The sequence below is a fragment of the Somniosus microcephalus genome, chromosome 5, assembly GCF_052327205.1.
Source record: "Somniosus microcephalus isolate GS21.2 chromosome 5, FLI_Smic_1.0, whole genome shotgun sequence".
Lineage (NCBI taxonomy): Eukaryota > Metazoa > Chordata > Chondrichthyes > Squaliformes > Somniosidae > Somniosus > Somniosus microcephalus.
The window spans coordinates 72,764,506-72,791,243 of record NC_140991.1 but is presented as its reverse complement, the minus strand read 5'-3'; the positions used below and the strand labels follow the sequence as shown (position 1 = coordinate 72,791,243).

Sequence of the window (26,738 nt, the reverse complement as noted above, 5' to 3'; positions counted from 1 at the left end):
TGATCTTCACGTACACTGTGGGACTGGCGACTGTTGTTCATCAGGTACCCGTTCAACTTGAGCTCTGATGGGGCAGGGTATTTTTCTGGAGACTTGGCTTAGTTCACATATGAATGGCAATTGTTTGTGTGTATTCACTGAAATAATATCTGAATGTTTGGATCTTGGTGTTTGCATCTGTAGGTCAGAACTAACCTTGCATAATATATATGTCAAACTGATTCTGATTTTGTAGTTACACTAATGCTGGGAACAATCGGTCCTGTGGAATGCAAGTTAAAGTACTGGTAGATTACTTATGTAATTTTCAGTGTAAAATTATGGCTTTTATTGAAGTTAATGACATGTAAATTTACAGTATCCCATATTGCTGACTGCATTGGTGCAGACTTTTAACGCTTGCTCTGTTCTCGATTGCTTGGGAATTTGAGCCATATTAGCACATTACTGCAGACAAGAACAAATGTTAACTTGCTTGAAATCAATGGCAGCTGCAGGTTGGAGTATTATTTACACAAAAGTATTCAGAAATCACATTTGAGCATTTCCTTTGCTGTATAAGTAAGTTTAATATGCCTTGGTGGGTGAAGTTCATTAATCATCCTGACATTGTTCAATTTGCCGTAAGCGCACATTGTTCATAATTTAAAAACTAAGATGCCCACTTATTTTGTGATGCATCATGTAAACAAATTTTAAAATCTTGAGTAAGGTGGCATTTAATAATTTGTAATTAAGTGAGTGAGAAATTGGTTTAGGTTTCAAATATTTCCAGATTTCTTTTAGGCTATTTTTTCCCAGTTCAGCTTTAGTAAAAGTAGAGTTTTGTTTAGGGATTGTTTAAAATCGCAGTGTTTGTAATAACTGCAGGCTAATTTTGTTCCTCTTCATTTCTTCATGTGAGCAACTTAAAAAAAAAAAAAAAAAAAGAAAGTTGGGTCATAAAATTTCCATTTAAAACATCTGTCATTATGTTGATTTAAAATAAAAGAATGTTTACAAAATGGCAGGAGCTGGTTGCATTGTTGAAGAGTTTACTTTGTGACTACATTGCTGCATTTGTCCTGTCTGGAGCATTGCTATCTGGTGGTTTACCTGCAGTGTTGGATGTAGGGACGGATGGTAAAGGATTTTCCTGGATGACTTTTTGCTTTTGTTCAAATGGAAAATTATAAATACAAGTTATTGATTTTAATAATTATTACTCTATTACATCTAATTTATACTGTGGCATGCATGCAAGTTTCCAATAAGGTTGAGCTTGGAAGGTAATTGTGCCAAATTAATGCTATGTTTCTGCCCTCCCTTCCAGCACCATGTACCATTCTTCTGCAAAGAGGGTTCACATTATTTTCATATCTTTGGGAATCAAATTTGTTTCCTCTTTTCTCTGAAGCAGGGTAGAAACAGTTCTGAACTGATTTTGTTTGGAGAAGGCAAAACAGGACAGGTTCTTTATTCTTTTGAAAGCAGTTAATGAACTGGAAGGCAAGTTTAAACCAGATGACGATTTGTTCCCCAATCCCCCTTACAATGCTGTAGCCTTTTGTATATTAGCATGTAAATATGCAAAGATTAGAAGTCATAGGTATTGGGCAAACTATACAATCTGTTTACTTCAATCTATCTATAATATGCAGGCAATTCCTGTACACATTACCCTTACTTCATGTCACAATTTTTGAATAATGCTTTTATGTCAACATTTGTTATGGGAAAACCCTGGCCTAGAAATTCGACTGCACAGGGCTCCTTTCTCGGGTGCTAAATGGCCTTCTATGCCTCTAGTGTAGTGGGAAGGAAGTGCATGCTCATTATAAGCCGAAAGTGCGCTGCCCGCCATATTTGTAAAGGCCAAAATATTGGTGTGCAGTGTCCACGCCTGAAACAGGCACATGCAAATTGGGGCCCGAACACCTGTAATATTGGTTTGCCCTGAGGCAGGCGGCACCAGTGTCAGCTGCACTCAGGAAAACCAGGTCTACATGCGCCTAACAGGTGGTCCTAAAGGGATATTAATTTTACAAAGGGAAAAACAATACATAAAAGGGGTAAGTACTTTTGAAATTTTGTACTGAATTACTTAGTGTAAAATAGTGATTCTCAAGTATATTTTTGGAATCTGCTATTCCTTTCGCTGTCCAGCGAGTGTAAAGATCATATTTACTTCAAGTGGTTCTTAACTGTAAAATTGTAAATATAAAATGGTAATTTTATTGACTTGTTTAACAAAAGGATTGTATGTGTACTCCACTATCTTTTTTGTACTGTGAACTTTGCTAAGGGTACTTGGTAGTTAGTACAAATGCTACTGTTTGTTTTGAGGTATTGCAATTTTTAGAGATGGTTTATTGTATTAAGCTTAAAGTTAATAGTACTGTGTGTAGTTGTACTTATGCAGATATAAAAAAAATGGATAGTGTTGGCTGAAATATATTTTAAATTCAATTTTGACAAATGCCATGCATAGCAGATCTTCAAATAGTTGGTTTAAATAATTTTGAGTCATGATTGCCCGATACAAGTATATTAATATCTAGAATGAAAGCAAAAATAAGTTTATTTGAAAATGTTTCAGGTAACATATTTTGCTTAGTTGCTAGTGTGAGTCATGTATAATTTTTATGAAGTTGTAAATATTTAGGTAGCTGGATATAGTGCATACTGAGTCCAATTAGAATGCATATAAATATTTTTTAAAAACTGAATAGTGCATTATGGTGACACAAACATGGAACTTCTGCTTAAACTAATGTATATATCAACATGTGGAATAGGTTCTGCATGAAGGATAAGATTCATGTAGCTTGTTTCCATGTGAGCTTGACAGTATGACTCGTGAGTACTAAAGTTTAGCGTAGGTTATGGTCAACATCACATTCAGAAATGTAAACAGTTTTATCAAAATTCTGTTTACTTTCTTCCACTTTAAATCAGGGGAATACATTTGTAAACATCTTCATACTATTGAAGCATTACTTTTTCAATTGGGCTGGAAAATTGATTTAACAGTCTTTTGACATGGCTTCATTGAAGTGATCAGTGTAGAACTATGACTTTATTTGTTATCCCTTTTTAGCAGTTGAAATTACTCTGTCTAGAATTCTCGGCTATAGTTTGGAAATAGCAAATGTACAATTATTAAAAATGCCTTTTTAATCTGTAATTTATAATATTGCATTGAATTAACATTAGATGGTATACCATTTTCTCGTCAAACAACTTAAATGCAGCTGGAGAAAGGGACTTTACAATGATACACTAAATATGATGCAGCTTATTGTCTTGTAGTGTAGCTGTCAAAGTGGGGCACTCAAAAGGTGGAAGCAAAAAAAATGTCTCATACTTCCCGGCCATGCTTTTCTTCTGGGAATGAAAGGAATTTATAGCTGCAGGGAAAATTCTTTTAGAGCATGTGACTTGATCGAAAGAACAAAAGAACCATAGTTGTTTGAATTTTAATCTAATTTTTCTTCGAATTAGAATGCATACTTATTCTATTTTACGAAAGATATTGCTTCATGTAGAATGAAGCTGCATAACAAAAGCAGTTTCAGGCAGCCTGAGCTGCTACATCCCTCTTAAACTTGTAGTAAAAGCGTATTGTGGCTCTGAACTGAAGCTGGTTTTAGCATGGCTTATCATGCGCTGCTGTAGCAACCATCAGTCTCTAGGCAACTGAAACACATTGACCTCTTCATTGAACTGAGTGTAGCAGTACTTCAATTTAGCAACCAGAGACAATACTGATGGTGTTGAATGTGGATGGCATGCTGTCAGATGCATGGTCAGGTTTTTGCATGTATTCTAGTTTCATTTTTGTTTGTGTTGGAGGGCACATGTACATAGACAAAATTGATATAAAATCAAGTATTATTTTCAGAGTGTTCACAATTTAATGTACAATTCATCAAATAATTCAGCACTCCACAGTAATGCAATAACTTTAGCCTCGGACTAAAATGCAGTTTATTAAAATTCCAGTTAATTGATTCAAAGCATTTTATGAATTCAAAATATTCTATTTATATCTGTGCTTTAATCTGTACAAATCTACAGAGCTTTGGGTAGATATTGTGAGTGTGTTGAATTAGGAAGCTGCTGAAAGGGTTAACTAATTTAGTTAATTTCTGGTGTTTTTAATTCTGTCATTAAAATTTTATTTAGAAGAAAAAGTCGTGGCCTGTTCTCCAGGAGAGTCTCTGTAAGCAAAAATTAACCTCGAAATGATTCTGGCGCTCTACCCCTGAGAGAGGGTGACTATATCACATAGACTTAGGTATGTTTGTCTAAATATTTCCAGATTGGCTACTGGCTGTACTTGTTCCACAGCAGCATCACTAACCTTCTGATAAAAGTCTGTGGCGTATCTACTGTGGGGATTGTAGATAAATTGAGGCATAATTGGTAAAGGAGTCCTTGAAATTAAGCATCACCAGAGTCTTAAATGTGGTTTTACCTGCATTTCATGAAATATAACAAACAAGAGACTAAATGTTTGTTAAATTTCATAAAAGGAACTGTAGGGATGAACTTGAGGATACACGGAGCCTGGAGAGAAGCAAGTGAGATCAAGTAATAGCTGCAGAAGTTGGACAAAAATTGCGGCGTTCTGGTCTCTATACTGGAAAAACTGCTGAAAGAAGGAAAAATAGGTGGATAAAAACAGTGGGAATGAATATCATTTATCTCATTGCTGCTTATGGGACCTTGCTGTTTGAAAGCTAGCTGCTGCATTTCCCTACATTACAACAGTGACTACACTTTAAAATTACTTAATTGGCTGTGAAGCACTTTGGGATGTCCTGAGGTTGTGAAAGGGCCTATATAAATGCAAGTTTATTCTTTTTCTTGGACATAGGGTGATGCCATTCTGTAAGTCTACTAAACGGTCAGTGGAAGTAAAGAATAGATGATGGGAGTAATTTTGTGGAAGGGGAACCAAAGTAGCACTTGGACCACAGGTGCTTGTAAATGAATTGCCCTGATAGGATCAGTCTTGCATCTTTAGTATACCAGTACTAGCGATGTACTATGTGACTCTTTTAAATTACAAAACCATATTTTTCAAAAGTTGACAAATTATAATGTACTTTTGTACTGTAGTTTTCCTCTGAGATATGTTCTCTTGTTAACAGTTCAGTTTATGTTTGAGGTAGTGATCAAATCTCTGATCTAGATTGGGACTGTGATGGAGAAGAATATACATGAAAATTAATTCTGAAAGACAGTATATTTATATTTAAAGTTTTTTTGGCACGATTAAAATTTTTGGTCCAACCTTTTACAGTTTATGCTCTTTATTTATGCTCAAGACAAAGGCAAGACAAGCTTCCTATGTACTGAATCTTGACTTTGTGGGATATAAATTATTTTACATTTTGCTGTTTTTCAGCATGAAATCAGTGTTTCACAAACCAATTTTGTGGTGCAACACCCCGCACTGGAAGTGCGCACACAAATGACTGCTGCAATATTGCTTAATTTTGTCGAATTTTGAGTGATAACGCTCTTGTGAAGCACCGTGGGACATTTTGCTACGTTGAAGGTGCTATATAAATGCAAGTTGTTGTTGAGGCATAAGTTGATTATGAATGCTGGTTCATTAAAATATGTAAATAGGGATCCTGTGGTTGAATTAGGACCCCTTTTGGATATTGGTACTTGGAAGCATTTCATTTACTAATTCTTGTGTGTGCCAAGAGAAACATGGCTCAAACACTTGGGAATCTGGCAGAAGCAGCAACGTTTAAATCTCCATTAATTTAAGTCTCTGGAAAGTCATTTTTGGAACCTTTTTTTTTACTGAGTTTTGGCAGTTTTTGAGAGTAAAGCTGTTGCAGAGTTGACTTGGCTGCAGTTACACTGTTTGACTTCATCGGCTGCAGGAGTACTGGAAAAGATGGGTATGTTGCTGGGATTACTATTGAGGCTGCCACAGCAACAGAGGCAGCAACACAGACCTGTGGAGGGCCAAAGAAGATGTTGGAGAAGGCAAGGGCCAAAGAGGCGTTACAGTATGAGGTATTTTGGAACAGGATGCCTTACCTCAATATGTCGGAGGCATAGTCTGTGAGGAGGCTGCGCTTCAGCAGACAGGCAATCACTGACCTATATCAGCTGTTGCAGCAGGAATTGGAGCCAAACACCATAGTGCACACACAACACTGCCTGTGGCTGTGAAGGTAACGGTGGCTCCTAACCTCTGCCAGAGGCTCATTCCAGGCAGCAACAGGTGACATAAGTAATGTCAGTCACTTTGCTGTCCATCAAGCAGTTGATGGATGCTTTCTTCGCAAGGAGACCGCAATGTATCACATTCCCAATGCAGGCTGCTGATCAGGCTGGAGTAGTCTTGATGCCTTCATATTGTGTCAGTCCTCAATTCCCCCCTGTCTTCGACCCAGACCAACAGGTGTCAGGTTGGCTTCTTGGAGATGGGAAGTATCCCCTGTAAACCTGGCTCGTGACTCCTGTCAGAAACCCAGATACTGACGCGGGGCATCGATATAACGAGAGCCACACTCAAACCCGAGTTCTTACTGAGCAAACGGTAGGTCTTAAACAAAGACCTGGTGCCTGGACTAATCTGGTGGAGGTCTACAGTATAGCCCCAAGCGAGTCTTCAAATTTGTAGTGGTTTGCTGCATGCTACACAACTATGCTATTCAGAGGGGCCAAACCATGCAGCTGGCACAGAAGGAAGATGTGCAGGACAAGGAGGAAGAAGATGATGATGATGAGGAAGACCAAGGCAGAGCAGTGCTGTCAGCTGCCAGAGTTGTAAGAAATTAAGAGATTCTCCTAAGCAAGCCCTCTGCCAGCACATCAACAGTCCCACCATTTGACTCACTCCTCCCACCCATCTTCTGAATACCCTCCAACATTTCTACCTTATTGTTCTCCCTCTTGCCCAACTCCTCCTTAGGTAGTCCCTCGGAACCGAGGATGACTTGCTTCCACATTAAAAATGAGTTCGCAGGTGACTGATGAGTCTAATGCGGGACCTACAGTCTCGGTCACAGGTGGGGCAGACGGTGGTTGAAGGGATGGGTGGGTGGGGTGCTTGGGTTGACGTGCGCTCCTTATGCTGCCTGTGCTTTGCTTCAGCTTGCTCCCAGCGAAGAGACTCGAGGTGTTCGGCGCCTTCCCGGATGCTTCTCCACTTTGTGCGGTCTTGGGCCAGGGATTCCCAGGTGTCGGTGGGGATGTTATACTTTTTCAAGGAGGCTTTGAGAGTGTCCTTAAAGCGTTTCCTCTGCCCACCTGGGGCTCTTTTTCCGTGCCAGAGCTCCGAGTAGAGCGCTTGTTTTGGGAGTTTCGTATCGGGCATGTGGACAATGTGACCCGTCCATCAGAGCTGATCGAGCGTGGTCAAAGCTTTGATGCTGGGGATGTTGGCCTGAGCAAGAACACTGACATTGGTGCGCCTATCCTGCCAATGGATTTGCAGGATCTTGCGGAGGCAGCATTGGTGGTACCTCTCCAGTGCTTTGAGGTGCCTGCTGTACGTGGTCCATGTCTCTAGGAATATGAAGATCAACATCAATGCAAAACAAATATAACCTCTACTTCGCATTGTGGATTTTACAACTTTTTCCATCTCTTAATATTGAACTGAAATCACTCTAGTGTAATGCCTTAATGTCTGGCCTCTGTGCTTCTTTACCTATTCTAGTGCTTCTCCAAGGTGGTTCCTCGTTGCACGAACCTGGGAGGTGGAAAGCTGCCAATCATCCACTGCGGGCACTTAAGATGGCCGTGGTGGGCAACCTTGAGCAGCTCTGGGACTTCAGGGCCCGGCTGCAGATTGCTGCGTCTTGGTGTTAGCTTGGAGCAGTCTGAGTTAGCTGGCTGTGTGGAATCAAAAAGGGCACTGGGTTAGAGGCTGGTAGAGGAGCAGGCGTGCTGTTACTCTTGAGAAAGGACACCATGAGCCTCTCCCATGGAGCCAATGCCACTAGCATGGGGCTGAATATCTACATTGCCTCTACTCTGCATGAGAACAGTGGAGAAGTGTGGTGATGCACTGGAAGCCCTATCCATGCTCCTGTTCATGGATTGAAAGGCTGAGGAGATACTCAACCTCAGAGCAATGATGGTGGCTGTCTGAGCTCCCATCAAAGCTGTCACCAGTGACTCCATCATTGTGGGTCCTACTACTGTGTTCATAGATCTGGTTGATTTTCAATACCAACCGGATAACTAATTTGAATATGCTTTCAATTAATATTTTAAGTAAAGCTATTAACTATTTTTAACTTCAGAAAGCATGCCAAGCTGATAGTCACACTGAGAGACATACTGTTGTTACTGCTTACATAAGATTAGTTTATATACACCTGCTGTGGGCAAGTGAAAAATAGCAGAAGCTGCGTAGGTTGACTTTTGTACATTAACCTGATAACCGTGTAAACCATTTTGTTCTCCGGTTTTTATTCAAACTAAAATATTTTGGGATTCATCTTGGAAATAATGTTTTCTGAGGCAATTTCTGGAAATGTTTATAACCGGAAGATTCTCCAATTACAAGGGATGTCGTTCACACATCGCCCCCTCCCATTCACTTTCCAAGAGATGCAAGTATTGCTGTCTGAATTTGATTAAAGTAGCCATTTATCTATTTGCTATTCCAGGAAGACAGGGACACAGAGTGAAATGTGTATATTTATTTACACAGCTGTGGTATTTATTTGTTTAAGGAAAATGGTATCTTTCCAAGAACCAATTAGAAAGCTATATTTGCAGAGATCTACTAGAAACTTACAAATCAGCACTGCCAGACCTACAACCCCTCCCCCAACCATTGTTGTCAGAGTCTTGCCGCTGCTGGTAGACTCCAAGAATCCACCAGTGAGCCAAACTCCACATTCCACTTTCCTCTTTCCTCAGTTCTCTCAAGCCCAAGGTTCCCTCTCCACAGTGCTGCCAAGCCACAGGGCACCCCCCCCCCCCCGCCCCACAACCTATATTATTCTATGAATTCTCAGCGTCTTCATTCCACTGTTAGAAAACTTGACCCCCACCCTGTTGTTGCCAAATCTGAGACCACACCTCCAGTGCTACCAAAGCCCAGGATCACCTCCCATTGCCACCAAGTCCCATGTCCCCTGCCCCCCCCCCTCTATAGCTAAACACCAGGTACCGACTCTAACCTGATGCATCTTTCTGTGTAACCTCAGCTTAAAAAGAGTAAGAAAGAAAAATCAAATACTTAAGTTAAAGCAATGAAAATGTGTATATATAAAACACATAATGAAAAATAAATTAATTTGAGTATAAGAAGTTTTTCACAAAAAGAACTCTATCACCAAAATATTTATTTAAAAGTTCCAGAATACCATGCAATGAAAATGGAATTTGATTTTTTTAGTCGTCGCTCGTCTGTGGGCCTGATAACACTGTACATCATGTGGTATAACACCCGTTATAACATATATCTTCCAATTTGGCCTGGACAATGCTACAGGAGATCTGCCAATAGATAATATATTAAAAGTCTAACACGCACTTCCTGTTTGTTGCACTTCAGATGTCGTGATTTTGTCAAGCCTGGGTGGGGGGGTAACATCTGTGTTTTACTTTCAACAATCCTCCTGACACTAGATGGCAGTGCTATGCCTCAACTGTATTTTTGAGACCTGTTGCTCCTGACTGTTGGTGCTGTCTATCCTTCTCGGGTCCATTTAGCTAATTTTTTGTTTTTACTTTTACATTTTCTATTCTTCTTTCCCATCACTGCTGAAGTCTTCTGGCTGCTACATCTGCTTCCCACTGTCTCGGGCATAGGACCTACTTTTCGCCCCCAATTCCCAGGCTGCCTGTTCTCATTAGCAAAACAAGTAATCTCCGTCACTCCAAGCCCTGTTGACTACTGTTTGCCAGTTTACCATCTGTTTACTGTTTATTTCTTAAATTGCTCGCTTTGGACTCTCATTCCACTCCATTCGTATACAGTGGTGTCCCCCCGGGGTCGATATTAGGACCACTGCTCTTTTGATATATATTAATGACCTGGACTTGGGTATACAGGGCATAATCTCAAAGTATACAGATGACATGGAACTCAGCTATTGCAAACTTCAGGAGGACATAGACTGGCGAAATGGACAGACGCATGGCAGATGAGAAGTGTGAAGTGATGCATTTTGGAAGGAAGAATTAAAGAAAAAGAAAGACAGACTTCCATTTATATAGAACGTTTCATGACCACAGGATAACCCAAAGTGCTTTACAGCCATTGAGGTACTTTAGAAGTGTAGTCACTGTTGTAATGTAGGAAACGTGGCATCCAATTTGCGCATAGCATGCTCCCACAAACAGCAATGTGATACCTACCAATTTTTTTTTGTGAATCCCATCCTCCCAAGCATCACTTGCCTTCCTCCTTGGTTGCTCCCTGGCCTGCTCATGCTCTTTGCTGAGTTAACAAGTATATATTCAGTGCACTATACACTTTAAAAAAGCAAACAGCCAGTTTCGCAGCTTATTGTTGAGAAACTAGTAAACAATAGCCACCTGGCGGGGGTAGGAAGTACTGTGGCATAAACATTTAGGTTAGGGTACTCGGGCACATAGGAGAGGCAAGATGAGGATCAGGAAGCTTAGAGGGAAGATGAGGTGCATGGGGGATCCAGAGGAGGTTAGAGCATGAGGGAAAACAAAGAGGTGAAGTGCAAAAAATGGATCAAGCAAAAGGGGGAAAGAAAGCAGTTGGAAGGGGAAGGGAAAACATAAATAATGGTTGTGTAGGGATGATTGAGGTCAAGGTAAGGGGAGGGGGGAGAAGAAAAAGGAGCGTAAGATCAATGTTTCCTTTAAGCTGCATAGCCACGCAGCACTCTGCAACTCCCATGCAGCCGGCTCATCGGCTTTTGAATAAGAAAAACTGCGCATGCGCAATATTTTGAATGGGCCGTGCACCCCAAAAAAAAATGAAAGGGAACATTTGAGAGGTTGAAGGAATAGGTGAGATAAGAGGAAAATGTGAGGGGAATGAGGGAGAAACGTTAGTGGAAGGAGAAGAAAGGGGAAAGGAAATTATAGGAGAGGGAGAAGACTGCAGGCTCGGTCTTCTGCATGGTCATAATTCTGAACAAAAATATCAAGCTTTTGGGATAAGCTACAAGTAAGAACTTCAATTAAGGCATTAAAAGTCCATTCAGTTGGTAAATTTAATCATGTTATTGCGAAATATGTAGTTATTTGAATTCTTTATTTTGTTTAAAACAATATTTTAGACTGAGGAAATTTCAATTACTGAGAAAAAAAATCAGGAAAGAATTTTTTCAGAAAGCATCTTGAGTAATTTATGGAGAAAAGATAATACAGCGCCACCTAGTGACATGACGGGTAATTGTCAGTGGTCAGTATTGTAATTTAACATAAGGATTCCCATTACATCGGCACTTTGCGATGGTACAAGTAAAGGTTAAATGGTTTTTTAACAACACAGTTCGCATTAGAAATGTTTATGTAGCATTTTTCAATATAAAATTGTAACAAGAAGTGTGTCATACAATTTTTTTAAGTTTGCACATATATATTTGAGTATGTATAAATGGCCTGTGTATATATGTACGTCTCTAGTGGCATTGCTCTTGAATCATAGGATATACTTAAGTGTGACGCTTGCAAAAAATGCGTGATCTATGCAAAATGTTTAATAGGTGATGGGTAGATGAAAAAGAATACAGTGTAGTGAAGTGGTAGTGAGTAGTTTGGGTAATATTTGGGGGCATTAGAAAGCAGTAATCAACACACGCGGTGCAGGGTAGTAGGAATTAGTTTAGAATAAGTGAGTGATTGTGGAGAGAACTGTTAGTATGTGGGGGAAAGGTAGTAGATATGAACATTTAGAGCAGTTCAAGGAGTGGGTACTGAGTATTACATAGAATATACAGTACAGAAACATGCCATTTGGCTGTACTAGTCTGTGCTGGTGTCTATACTCCACATGAGTCTCCTCCCATTCCATCTACCTCTTCACAGCCTTTCAGCATATCTTTCTATTCCCTTTTCTCTCATGTACTCATCTAAATTCCTTTTGAAAGCATCTAAGCTATTTCTCTCAACCACTTCCTGTAGTAGTGAGTTCCACATTCAAACTACTGAGTAAAGAAATACCTCCTTATTTCCCTATTGAATTTATTAATAACGATCTTTTATTTATGGCCCCTCGTTTTGGATTCTCCCTCAAGTGGAAACATTCCCTCCACTTCTACCCTGCCCAACCCATTCATAAACCTCTATCCGGTTACCTCGAAGTTCTCTTTTCTAAAGAAAAAAGCCCCAGCCTGTTCAATGATTCCCGATAACTGTAATCTCTCCGTTCTGGTACCATCCTTTTTGCACTTTCTCCATTGCTTCTATGTCCTTTTTATAGTATGGAGACCAGAACTGTGCACAGTACTCTTAAGTGCGGCCTGACCGAGATTAACATAGCTTCACTACTTTTGAATTCTACACTCCTAGAAATAAATTCCAGTGCTTCGTTAGCCTTTTTAATTGCTTTGCTGTGATGCTGCTTTTAATGATGTGTTCACCTGTATCCCTAGATCCCTTTGCTCTTCTACCTTTTCCAATATGACGAGTGGTGGACATTCCGTACTTAAAGTGCGTCACCCATCATATTGGTAAAGCCAGAAAAAGGCATCCTGGGTCTGTGCCTGAAACGGGCGTTAGGCCCTTTGCATATGCAAATAAGAGGCCCAACAACTGTTTGGGGCCCCCTTTGCAAAAATAATTTGCCGAAGGCCGGCGGTACCTGGCTGGCTGTGTTTAGGAAACTGTGGTCTACATATGGCCTAACCAGCGGTCCTAAGGGACCGCTGGAGGTCACCACCAAAAAGTTAAGTTTGTTTAAAAAAAATACTTACCTCAATGTGAAGCTAGGAGGAGTACTCCTGTTCCTCCCGGTTCCACTGCAGTGCCAAAGACCATTGCTAGGTCCTGCTCAGCCCCCTCCTGATTGTTGCCTTTGCCTAGTTTGAACCAATTTCTAGGCCATAATCTCCAATATTCTCAACGGAACTGCTGAATCTGTGTATCAATCTCCTTCCTTGGGGCAAAGAAAAAATGTTTTTCCTTCAACTTCAAAATAGTATATTCATTGCTGGATGTGCTGTCTTTCAGATGCCTCAGTAAACTGAGTCCCCATCTGCCTGGTCAGGTAGCTACAAAAGATCCCATGACACTATTCAAAGAAGAGCAGAAGGGTTCTCCTGGTGTAATCAACATTTATTCCTAAATTAACTGGTCATTTATTTAATTTGCTATTTGTGGGACCTTGATGTGTGTAAATTGTATTCCGTGTTTGCCTACTTAACAACAGGGACTACATTTCACATTGGCTGTGAAGCACTTTGGACATCCTGAGTATGTGAAAAGTGCTATATAAATGCAAATTTGTTCTTGCAGCAGCTACTACCTCTTACCTCTGATGGACCAACCCTTAGTTGTTCCTTCATTGATACATCTGGCCTCATTATTTCTTCTGACCTTAAATGGAACTTCCACATCTCATCCATTGGTAAAAGCAGCCTCCAAGGAGCTTGTTTTCCTCTTTTGTGCCAAACATTGCTTTTTCCCTGAACAACTCTCTACAAAGCCAAATCTATCCAAATTTAAATACTGCTCTCATATTTGGGAGGTTCTTTTAATATCTCACACACTCCTAGATGTGATAGCAAAATACTGCAGATGGTGGAAATCCGAAATAACAACAGAAAATGCTGGAAAAACTCAGCAGGCTGGGCAACATCCGTGGAGAGAAATTAGAGTCAACGTTTCGGGTCAAAACCCTTTATCAAGACTAAAGAGGCACAGGGAATGAAATAGATAGAGGCCGGGCTGGGAGAGAACAAAAGAGAAGAGACATTAAGAGGTATTCAAAACGAGACGAGATGGTGATAGGACTAGCGGAGACGAGAGACAGCTGCCATGTGGGAGAGAGGAAAAAAAAGGAGAGGGGGAAACCGAAACAAAGGTGTGGATAAAAAAAATAAGTGAAAATGTAATGGGGGCCGAGGTTATGATCTGAAATTGTTGAACTCGATATTGAGTCCGGAAGGCTGCAAAGTGCCTAATCGGAAGATGAGGTGCTGTTCCTCGAGTTTACGTTGAGCTTCCGTGGAACAATGCAAGAGGCCAAGGACGGTGAGGTCCGAGTGGGAATGGGGCGGTGAATTAAAATGACAGGCGACCGGAAGCTCGGGGTCACCCTTACGGACTGAACAGAGGTGTTCCGCAAAGCGGTCACCCAAGATGTGATACTGGAATAGCGTTCATCTGATAAGTGATCTCTCAGCTTTACCCTCTACCTCCATCACTGTTCCATACTGTTCTTATCTCTCCTGTCTATTGCCAATGCTCCTATCAACTTTCCTGTCTTGTTTCTTAAACTCCTACAAATCCTACATGCTCTTCTCCTTTCACGCTCCATGTACTTAAATCAAGACTCAACAACAAATTATAGAATTTTACAGCATAGAATGAGGCTATTCAACCCATCATGCACCCGCCACACTCTGAAAGAATCAGCCATGTACACCATCTAGAATTTTTACAAAAGCAAAATACTGCGGATGCTGGAAATCTGAAATAAAAACAGAAAATGCTGGAAATGCTCTGCAGGTCAGGCAGCATCTGTGGAGAGAGAAACCGAGTTAACGTTTCAGGTCGATGACCCTTTGTCTTTATTTAGAATTTTTACTTTTGATATACTTATCCACTTCCCTGTTAAAAGCTGTTGTAAACTGGCCACTGTCTTGGGCTGAACCAGACTGTTTGCAAGCTCAGTGTCCTATTTGACCTTGAGCTGAGTTTCCTACCCCATATCCTCTCCATCACTAAGACTGCCTACTTCCACCTCCTTAGGATCGCCCATCTCTGACCCTGCCTCAGCCCATCTGCTGTTGAAACCCCCATCCATGCTTTTGTTATCTGAAGACTCGACTACTCCACTGCTCTCCTGGCCAACCTTCCATAAAGTTAAGCGCATCCAAAACTCTGCTGCCCGTATCCTAACTCGCACCAAGTCCCACCATTGTTTTCAGCTGTCTAGGCCCGAAGCTCTAGAATTCCCTCCCTAAATCTGTTCGCATCGCCACCTCTCCTCCTTTTAAGGCGATTCTTAAAAGCTACCTCTGACCACGCTTTTGGTCACCTGTCCTAATGTCTCCTCCTTTGGCTCTGTCAATTTTTGTTTGATTACGCTCCAATGAAGCGCCTTGGGACATTTTACTTCATTGAAGTGAAGTTATCTTAGCCATAGAGTTTGCTTCTACCATTGTTTCTGGTAGCGTGCTCCATGCCTGAATTTCTATCCTCTCGTTATCAATTTGCTGATCAGTGGAATAGAGGGTACGGTAGCATAGTAGTTATTTTACTGGACTAATAATCCAGAAACACGAGTTCAAATCCCACCACGACAGCTAGGAATTTAAATTCAGTTAAATAAATAAATAAATCTGGAATAAAAACCCATCTGGTTCGCTAATGTCCTTTAGGGAAGGAAATCTGCCATCCTTATCCGGTCTGGCCTACATGTGACTCCAGACCTACAGCAATGTGGTTGACTATTAACTGCTCTCTGAAATGGCCTAGCAAGCCACTCAGTTATACCAAACCGCTACAAAGAAGTACTGCAGTGGTTCAAGAAGGCGACTCGCCACCACCTTCTCGAGGGCAATTAGGGATAGGCAATAAATGCTGGCCTTGCCGGCGACATCCACATTCTGTGAATGAATAAAAAAAATAGTTTTTGCCTATTTTCTTATGAAAATCATTCATAATTTTGAACATCCTCATCAAATCTCCCTAAACCACCTTTGTTGTAATGAAAAGAATCTGTTTCTCTAATCTCTCCTCATAACTAAAGTCTCTCATCCATGCATCATCTTAGTGGCGCTCTTCCACACCCTCTCCCAACGTTTGATACCTTCCTGAAGTAGGGCACCCAAAACTGGACACAATATTGTAATTGCTGCCTAACCAATGATTTGTACAGATTTACTCATTTTTTCCACAAATAAGTTTGAGTTCTCCGATAGGTGGAATCAACATAAATAAAACGGCAACATGAAGTGCAAATAAAAAAAATTGAATTATCAAGTACTGTAATGTGAATTAACCAGCCTTAAAATAAGAGCAGTAGAATGTAACTTTTCTTTGTAACATTCTGTATATTTTTACAGATTTACAAACATGTCGTCCTACATTTAAATATTTGTATGTCTGCGCTTCTAAGTCTCTTGCTGCTTTATTCATTTTAAAGTTTTACTGTTTAATGTAAATTTTCTCTCCTTATTCTTGCTCCCAAAACTCCTTTTGAAAATCCATGTACCAACATCCCCTGCATTTCCTTTATCAATACATCTGTTATTTCATGAATTAACTGTTAAATTTGTCAGACATGTCATTTATAAATGTGTGTTGGCTGTCCTTGGTTAACTTACTTCACTAAATGAGAATACATATTATCAAGGCCTGGTGCCTTTTCTACTTTTGAGTCCTACAATTTTTTTCTTTACTACTTACTTCCTTATCTATAGTTATAGTTATCTTGCCTATTTGCGCCATCATTTTCTCTCGTCATCTTTCATTCCTACTACCAGTCTTCTGTGATAACTGAGGCAAAATACTCCTATACTTCATAACATTTTCTTTTTCATCACTAATTGGCCCTATCTTTTTTTTCTACTTTTTAAATGTGTTTAGAATATCATTTACTATTTTCCTTTGTTACCTGCCATCTTTCTTCATACTCTCTTAGCCTTTCTAATTTTTTTCTTGTATCCACTGTATATTTTCTATACTCAACTTCATTTCCTTTTGTGTTATCCCTAGATTTTGTCATTTGTCGCCTTTTGAGCTTCATTTTACATTAAGAACATAAGAAATATAAGCAGGAGTAGGCCATATGGCCCCTTGCGCCTGCTCTGACATTTAATAAGATCGTGGCTGATCATCAACCTCAACTCCTTTCCCACCCGATCTCCATACCCCTTGACTTCCTTAAAATCCAAAAATCTATCGATCTCCGCCTTGAATATACTCAACGACTGAACATCCACAGCCCTCTGGGCAGAGAATTCCAAAGATTCACAACCCTCTGAGTGAAGACATTTCTCCTCATCTCAGTCCTAAATGGCCAACCCCTTATCCTGAGACTATGCCCCCTAGTTCTAGACTCTCCAGCCAGGGGAAGCAGCCTCTCAGCATCTACTCTGTCAAGCCCTCTCAGAATCTTATATGTTTCAATGAGATCACCTCTCATTCTTCTAAACTCCAGAGAGTATAAACCCATTCTACTCAATTAAATTTGTCTCCTTATCCAAGGCGCTCCAGCTATTGCTACACCGCCTTTTACTTGTGTGAGTATGTCTAGTTTGTACGCTAAACATCTGTTTGAACATTTCCCATACAGTCTCTTAATCTAACTCATTGTTCTTCAGAGCTGTGGAACTCCTTGCCTCCCTCAGTCTTTCCTTTTGCCCTACAATCTTCAGGCAGTTAATTTAGTGCTAATCGCTCACTACTTTCTCATTTACCTTTCTTATCTGATCATTTATTTTGTTCAATAGCAAAATACTGCCAATGCTGGAAATCTGAAATAACAACAGAAAACGCTGGAAACACTCAGCAGGCCAGGCAGCATCCGTGGAGAGAGAAACAGAGTTAACGTTTCAGTTCTGATGAAGGGTCCCAGACCTGAAACGTTAACTCTGTTTCTCTCTCCACGGATGCTGCCTGGCCTGCTGAGTGTTTCCAGCGTTTTCTGTTGTTATTTTTTGTTTTGTTCAGTCTTGGTGTCGCTCTGCATTTCGAGCCTTGTCCCTGTACCTTGATTTCTCAATGTATTCAAGCAAAAATGGGTGGAGCATGTGAAGTACTGAGCCATTAGACTAACAATGTCCCAGGTTTGATTTCCAGACTCTGCTGAGTTAGCTGATTTCAGCCTGGGTGATAGTGAGGGTTATACAGTTAATCTCAATGTCCCTGGACTAGGAAAAGAAAACACAAGCCAAGGTTTTTGCTCCTGATCACAATTCAGTGACTCCGAATAAACTGTGTGTGCATGAATATGGTATCAAGCTTTGCTGTAATGCACTGCCACCATGGTTAAATAGCCCGCCGACACTCGTCGCCTCGGCTCACATTAGACGCACGACCATTTGGGTGAATTGCAAAGGCCTGCCTGCACGTGTGGCTTTGCACTCCAGCCGTTGGATAATTTTCTTGACAGTAAGAATGTAATGATCACCAAAAATGCAAATCCAATTGGTAACCAACCTACCATTAATATCTATCTCTTTCTGATATATGGTCACAGCTTTTTGGCTGAATGAATTCAAAGCTTGAATTACAAATTTACTTTTCAGCAGTACTGTTTTGGCATCTATTCATTTATTGTTTGCATCATCTGTTGTACCGTTTACCCCCTAGTGTTATAGATCTGCCTGCTAAAATGTTCTGGTCCTTCTACAATGCTAACTTACCTGTATATTTTTTATACATTTAAAAGGAATTGTAGGTTTAGACAGATATCATATTTCATTGCACACTGATTCTACACAGTTGTGTTTTAGTTGGGGTGGGGTATTGATGGACTATGATCCAAGAAGGGTGCAAAGTGCTACATATTGCATCTGGTTGTTCAGCCCTTCCTTGTGTCACTATGAATGAAGGAAAGTTCAGTCATGGTTTACCAAAATCTAAACCCTCCCCCTTCTTTATGTAAGTCCTTCTGTGGGCATTTCTGCATTAGGCTAAACAATGGCACTGAATATGTTAAGCCCCTAACAATTAGGGAGCAGTTTGGGGCATTGAATAATGTCGAATGATGCAATTGAACCTGACAGCTTCAACAGTCAGCCTGCTCATGGGACCTTAAAGTTGTTCACACTTGGTTTCATCTCTCATCACACGCTGAGTATTAAAACCCTGCTGGTGGGGAGCTCAGAAAGAAATGGGGCCGGTTGTCAGGAGACCCTGCTTAGTGCATAACTTGTATGGGACATTGGCTAAGAGAAAAATTGCTTCTATTACTTTTTTTGTATTGGCCATCAGTTTGTTTGTTTTATATTGATAATGCAATTATTTTTCTTGACAACATTCCCAAAAGAAGCTTCATTGCTTTTGGTGCCGTATAAATTTATATGTCCAAAAATCTGCAACTTGTTAATGTACTATCTTATTTTAATGTATATAAATAAAAAAAAGAAAAATTGCTGCAAATATAAAACAAAAAGAACATTCTGGAAGTACACAGCAGGTCTGTCAGTATCTAGAGATAAGATGAGTTAATATTTGGGGTGTCACCCTTCATCAGAACATTCCTTTCTGTAGATGTTGTTAGACCTGTTATGTATTTTCAGAATATTCTGTTTTTTTAATGTATTTTCAATTTAACCTGTAAAATAAAGAGATGTTAACTTCTGTTTGTGCATTGAGGAATAATTCAGATTTTTTTTTGGCAGAGATAAGAAAAAGGGTTTTGAGCTGCTGGGATATATTTATTCATAGGAATTAGATATTTTTAATGCTTCTGATGCATCCTGAGTGGCTGGTGAGATTTAGACAGTCCATTTTTAGTACACTTTTAAAATTCTGTTGAAGAAAAAAGCAGTAGCCTTTACATCATCTTCAACTATCTGAGCAACTCCATTAATGCTTTCTCTCGGGGACACTGCAGGATTTGTGATGTCATCAGGAATCCTGCAGCTTACATCAGGTTTCAACATGTGAAAGCCCCAGAGGTTGTATTTATAAATGACAGGCTTAAGTTGAAGTAGGCAAACTGCTGAATATAAAAAAATAAAAAAAATTCGGTTCTAAGGTGGATTGTCAAAAATTCAGGTCTAGCCTTTTGATCCAGTGATGCTGACCTGTTCAGTAAACATTCTTTCAGTTCTTTGATGGCCGCTGTTTCGAGTTTAGTTAAGTTGTTATTGGAGACGGGCTGGCTTTTCTGGATATTTAGTTCATAATAAGAGCCCAACCAAAATTCTCTTAATGATTGCAATCAGATAAATGTGCACTGCCTCTGCTGGTTATGACAAGGTATTCGCAGAGTATTTAATGCCAATTTTTGGAATTTCTTGAAAACTGTTACTTCAGAAAATAAACCTTGCAATTTTTGTGGTGTAAAAGCTTAAATTTTAAATCTGTGTGTGCCTTTGAAAATTGAACAAAGGGACATTGGCTAGTAACCTCTTTAAACCAAATTATTTGCATTACAAAGATCTGTATATGAAATGTCTCTTGGCTATTTTACATTTGTCTAGTTCAAGCTCTAATGTCATTGTTGTAATTTTATTATTAATACAATTATTATATTCTGCTATACAAATAGTACTTTAAATATGTCCTGTTTGATTCCATGTTTTAAGAAAATGTTTTACTTGATAATTTTGAACAATTATGCATTCTGCGCATATTCATTTGGAAAGAAATACAATTTTGCATATAATTTAAAGCCACAAAATTCTTCCGATTACAAGTTACTTCAGCAAAGTACTCCTGCTGATTGTTGCTATTAATTTGTTTCTGTCAGACGAAGTTGGCACGAAGTATTTCTCCCTTAACCTTTAGTCAGTAAGTGACCAATTATTAACCATATGCATTAAATACTCCCAATTTTCCATAAGCAGTATTTTTTACTGAGTTACAAACATGTTTGTGAGAGAAGCTTGGGGGGGGGGGGGTCTTCTGGCTTGTAGATAGAGTCCAGTAAAATTCTTTTTTGTAGATTTGATATAACTGATAATTACCATTTTCCAATTTGCTCTTGTAGACCAGGACCAACATCTTTTGCATGAAGGTCATGTTGTAAGTTTCAGATTTTATAAAAAGAAAGTTTCTGCTCTTTGAACCTATTATGTACGTTGTATTTTTGGCTTCAACTGTAATAGATCCTTTTGTCAAATACACTAACACCATTACTGCTAAAAGATTTGCTAAGTGATGCTCCTTTTCTAGCTATCCATAATCTGTTAATAAACCGTAGCATTCCCTCGCTGCTACTGGTTGCAGTTTGTTAGTGAATGGAATAGAAGTAATAGAGCCTGTAAAATGAGGAGATAAAGACTTCATACTGCAAAATAGATCAAGGGAAGAAGAATTTGGGAAAGAAGGGAAAAGCAAGCCAATGACTGATAGAATAAATGGATGAAATACAAATAAAAGAACTGATAAATTATATGAGAATGAAGTAAAAGATCGTATAAACTCAACAGCAAAAGGCTAGGAAAAGAACACGAGAGGATTTAATAAAATAAATGACCTCTTTTAAAAATGTTGACAATGAAACATATAGAATTACTAACTATATATGAAAATTTAGGAAGGATATTAGGTTACCAGAAACTGATTTAGTTTACCATTTTGTGCCTTTTTTTAAAAAAGTAGCGACTTTGTAAAGACCTGAAATGTTTGTGGTGGTAATTTTTATCAGATTTGATATCCAAACATGTATGTTCTAATACAATAGATCATGGAAACTTTCAAAGCCTGTTTTTTGTTGTAATAGTATTAGTAGTGATTTCTTAGCCCCCTCTGCTCCAGGTAGTACTTTTTGTAGTGTATCTGTCTTTCTTGTCACACTTTAATATCACAGTGTCACTTTGCATTCACCACCTAATACAAGTAACTTTTTAGAGCCTGGGTAAATGCATGCAAGGAAAAGTATTTCTTCACTGAACTGGATTATGCAAGAATTTGGCCAGCAATAGCTGCTTGATGTGTTTAAGGGTTCATTTTTGCTTGTTTGGCTTAAGTCCCAGTAGAGGCCTTCAGAATTGTGGTTTGCAACATGAATGAATTCAAACTTTGGAAGAGCTCACTAGTAGTAGTGTTGGCTGACTGCCAGAATTACAGTTACTCAGATGGGGTCATAGTAGAGCTGTGATTTATCGTTTAGTCCTACATTGTGAAAAACACATACTTGTGATGCCTTTTTGCTTCCAGAAGAGGCTTGTTCGACATCCAACTTCATCAGAAAAGGAAGTAATGGAATGATTTGCAGGTTTGCTAATGATTGAGCATAGCAAAGGAAACGTGGCTTTTAGTAGCTAAACTAGAGTTGGAAGTAGGACCTTCTGACCTCTGCAGACAGCCTGTGATGTGGAAGACTCGAACATTTGTGAGACATCTGTTGTCTACCTGCCCTTATTTCGTAAATGGTTTAATAAGATTAAATAATTAGTAGGATTACCACATGGTCAGCATGCTGCTAAGTCCCAGTATTTGTGACTAGGCTGCACACATGGGGTGTGAATGAAAACTGGAAACCACCATTACACACTTTCTCAGTGATTGAATGAGATGAAATTTCATTTTTCTTAGGACTGGTATTGATTGAATTGTTTAAAGAAACGTTGGGATTGCACCTTTAGATAATTCTACAAAATTAATTTTCTTTTTTTTTAAGTTCATGTTTGTGCTGTGGAAAAGGATAAAGCTTAATAAATTAGCATTTTGGATATAGCTATAAATTCATGAATCCTCTATCGCCCCCAACACTCCTTCCCCTTTGCCCGGCACCTTCACGTGCAAGCGCAGGAGATGCAACACATGCCCTTTTACCTCCTCCCTTCCCACTGTCCAAGGCCCCAAACACTCCTTCCAGGTGAAACAGCGATTTACTTGTACTACTTGCAATTTAGTATGTTGTATTCGCTACTCATGATGCGGTCTCCTCTACATTGGGGAGACCAAACGCAGATTGGGTGACCGCTTTGCGGAACTCCTCCGTTCAGTCCGTAAGGATGACTGAGCTTCCAGTCGCCTGTCATTTTAATTCTCCACTCCACTCCACTCTAACCTCTCCGTCCTCGGCCTCTTACACTGTTCCAATGAAGCTCACCGCAAGCTCGATGAACAGCACCTCTTTCGATTAGGCACTTTATAGTCTTCAGGATTAAACATCGAGTTCAACAATTTCAGACCAAAACCTCTGCCCCTATCTTTTTTTTCTCTCTCTCTCACATGGCAGCTGTCAATCATTCTGCCATTGCCATTTACACCTCATCTAGAGTCATCTTTTGTTTCTTAACTTGTCCCATTACCATCTCCTCTTGCCTTGCACCATCATCCCTTTTGTCTCTTTATCTCTCCTGCCTTCCACCCTATCACAGATCTTCCCTTTTGTTCTTTCCTCCCCTCCCACCTTTCCCTGCCCCTACACTTGCTTAAAAACCTGGTAAATCTCCAACTTTTTCCAGTTCTGATGAAGGGTCATTGACCTGAAACATTAACTCTGTTTCTCTCTCCACAGATGCTGCCTGACCTGCTGAGTATTTTCAGCATTTTCTGTTTTTATTTCAGATTTCCAGCATCCGCAGTATTTTGCTTTTGTATAAATTCATGAATCTGTTTTGAATGGTTTTCAACAGTGAGTTTGATACAGAAATGCTTTCTCCCCCCCTGTCCTGAAGATGGACACAGGCAGTCTTGGTACTACACCCAGGTGATCATTCTCTGTGTGAGGCAAGACGATAAGGTGCTCACGGGCTATTTCAATGTAGGAGATATCACAGCCAAGCCCTATCCTGCCTTTGAGCATTGTCTATTTAAGTGCTTTTTCCATCAGGGTTCACAGTGGTAATAAGGAGCAGGTATCCTTGAAGAATTTTTTCCCTTCTTAGCACAGGAGCTTGGGTATTTAAAATCTACTGCTGCCCTGCTGAGATCAGCTAGGTTAGCACAGATCAGAATATTAAACCTGGGACACCATGCAATAATTTATCCAATGTGCAATCTATTTTTAAACTTATTCTCAGCAAATAATAGTCTTGTGTGTGTGTATATATATTTCATAATAAAAATAACTTTTTGTTAAGATGACCATATGAAATTGGTCAAATTAAGATTTTAGTTATGGGGGTGGGAGGGGAGTCAGCTAAATTCCAGCACCTACGAAACCTGGTGGGAGGCAGGAGAGTGGCCAGAAGAAGTTACGGTAAGTATATAAAAGAAAATTCTGTGAGGATTTCTTGTGGGATAGAAGAACCAGGAGTGCTCCTGCGGGCCTTGCAAGGAATCAGTGGGCCTCCCCAGCCTTCCCTCTACCTTCCAGCACCGGCATCTGTTTGGAACCACTTCCCAGCACTAACCTTATGCCAGGGACTGGGACTGTTCCCGCTCCCACCTACAGACCTTGATGTAATTCCCGCCAGCTTCAGGCAGGAGTCAGTTCAGAACAAATCAAATGAGGCCCGGCAGTTAAAAATGGCTTGGGTCGCACACTCAACTCTATAGAGGTTTCCTGCCTGCTCTGCACCCAACCCACCCCAAACGCACCACAATTTAAAATTGGGACTATAGAATTAATTGTACTCATCACTATATGAATTATTTGTAGTTTTTCTTTAAGCCTCCATGTTTTTTCCCCCATGGAAACCTGTAAATATACTTGTATACTGTAGGATAGACATTTTGGGATGTTATTTCATAGAATATCATAGAATCATACAGCACAGAAGGCGGCCATTCAACCTATCGTGTCTGTGCCAGCTCTTTGACACATTAGTCCCACTCTCCTACTCATTCCCTATCGCTCTGCAAATTTTTCCTTATCAAGTATATATTCAATTCCCCTTTAATAGCTTCTATTGAATCTGCTTCCACCACCTTTTCAGGTAGTGCACTTCAGATTGTAACAACGCTGCGTAAAAAAAGTTCTCCTCATCCCCATTTCCCCCCCACCAATGCATTTTTTGCCAATTATCTTAAATCTGTCCCCTCTGGTTACTGACCCCTCTGCCAGTGGAAACGGGCTGCGATTTTATCAATGGAGGCGGGTTGGGTGCGGGTCAGGTGGTTTCTGGCTTCCAGTCCTGCCCCCAACTGATGTGATTTTATGTTGATTGACCTTGTTGCTGGCCAATTAAGAGGAAACGGGTCAGATGACGTCATTTGATGACGCGTCATCTGCCGGTTTCCTTAAAGGGACAATGCACAATTTTTTTTTTTGACAGTTGATTTCTCAGTGTTTGACAGCATTGAGGTGCTGCAAACACTGACAATCACTGCACAAAGGTGACCTCTTGCACCCAGGCTCTCCAATGACTCCCTCCATAGGCTGGAATAGATGGCAGGTGAGGTGACAGAAGCGATCTGTCACTGGTGAGAGAGGTTCTCCCAATGAGGTGGCACTGGACGTGGATTTCAAAACTTGTAACCTAAAGAAATGTGTAAATGTATTAAAAATGCATTTCCCAACATTTTCTTACCTCTGAGGCTCACCAGTGCAACATTGGATCCTCCACTTCTGCAGCTGTCATCAATCCAGAAACATTACAGCAGACTCACAACACGCCACACTTACCTGGCGTGGTGTCTGGACGTCGGGAAACCCGAGCCAGAAGCGTCAAAATTCAAAAATAGCCTGTCAACTACTAGCAACTATATGTTAATAGGCAGGTAATTGCCTTTAATCCTCTTCCCGCTGCTAGGTGTCAGGTCCATGTGCAAATCGGGGACCCGTCACTTGGGAAATTTGTTTGGAGGCAGGTTGACGCTGGGATCGCAACCCACCGTCCATCAAAACGATTTTAACCTTTGACGCGCCTCCAAACCTGCCCTCTGAGTGCCGGCAAAATCCAGCCCAGTGTCTCCCTATCTACCAAAACCCCTCATAATTTTGAACACCGCTATTAAATCATCCATAACCTTCTCTGCTCTAAGGAGAACGATCCCAGCTTCTCTAGTCTCTCTATATAACTGAAGTCCCTCATTCCTGGTACCATTCTGGTAAATCTCCTTTGCACCCTCTCCAAGGCAATATGTTACTGTAAATTGTACTCTATCTGATTCAGTTTAAAATGGACCTGGAACAATGAGTATAATTATGAATACACAAGATTTTCCTGTTCTACACTCTCATTCAACACACGATCTCTGCAGCTTACTGCAATCCTATTTTAGCAGTATTTTGTTCCCCTATAAGAATATGGTTTTTGCACCCATTTGTACAGAAAATTGAAACCCCATTAACTACACACTTTAAACTATAATAGCAAATATCTTTAAAACTTATTCTTGTACCATCTAGTGCTGGAATCTGGGGGGGGGAAAGCCCATACAGCACAGCAGGCAAGCAAATTACTGCTTAGTCATGCTCTTCTAGTTTTATATTTCTAGGCAAAGGGGACTCCCTTGCTGCAGGGGATCTTTTTGTTTTATTGCTTTAAAAATTTTGCAGTACTAAGAGTGGAACAGTTATGCCCAGCATTTAATAAGATGCATTCTTGCAGAAACATGCCTGTCCGCTAGTTTCAAATGTCCAATGCCTGGTCATGTACAAAGTAAGAACTCGCATAGTTAAGTTCACTGACCAAATACATGGTTCTTGAATTGAATAATTGTTACAATAATTTAAAAATACAGCTGACCAGGCTGAATGATGCAGCTCTGGGCGAGGCATCCACCACTTTTTGTTAGTGAATATTTTAGGATTTTTTTAACCAGTAGGCATTTTATTACTATTAAATTCACTTCTAGCATAGAAATTGTGGGACAGCTGCCTGATGATACAGTGGGTAAAGGCACCATCCACTGTAGCGCTAAGCAACCTAGACTCCAGTTTCATTCTTGTTCTGTGGTGATTTAATTGGTCTAAGTTGAGACAGCACTTGGGTAGGGTAGGGAGGAGAAAATCAGCCAAGATTTCCACTCCTGGTTTGTTGTCTGCTGAAACATACACGTGTAATTGAACAGAATTGGCTTCGCTACAT

General features: G+C 40.1%; 1 protein-coding gene across 11 annotated transcripts in view; it reads left to right on the top strand.

The window, feature by feature from the left end:
- mllt10 (MLLT10 histone lysine methyltransferase DOT1L cofactor) overlaps positions 1-26,738 on the top strand; it is a 280,530-nt gene that overhangs the window by 210,144 nt on the left and 43,648 nt on the right. The window lies entirely within an intron of this gene.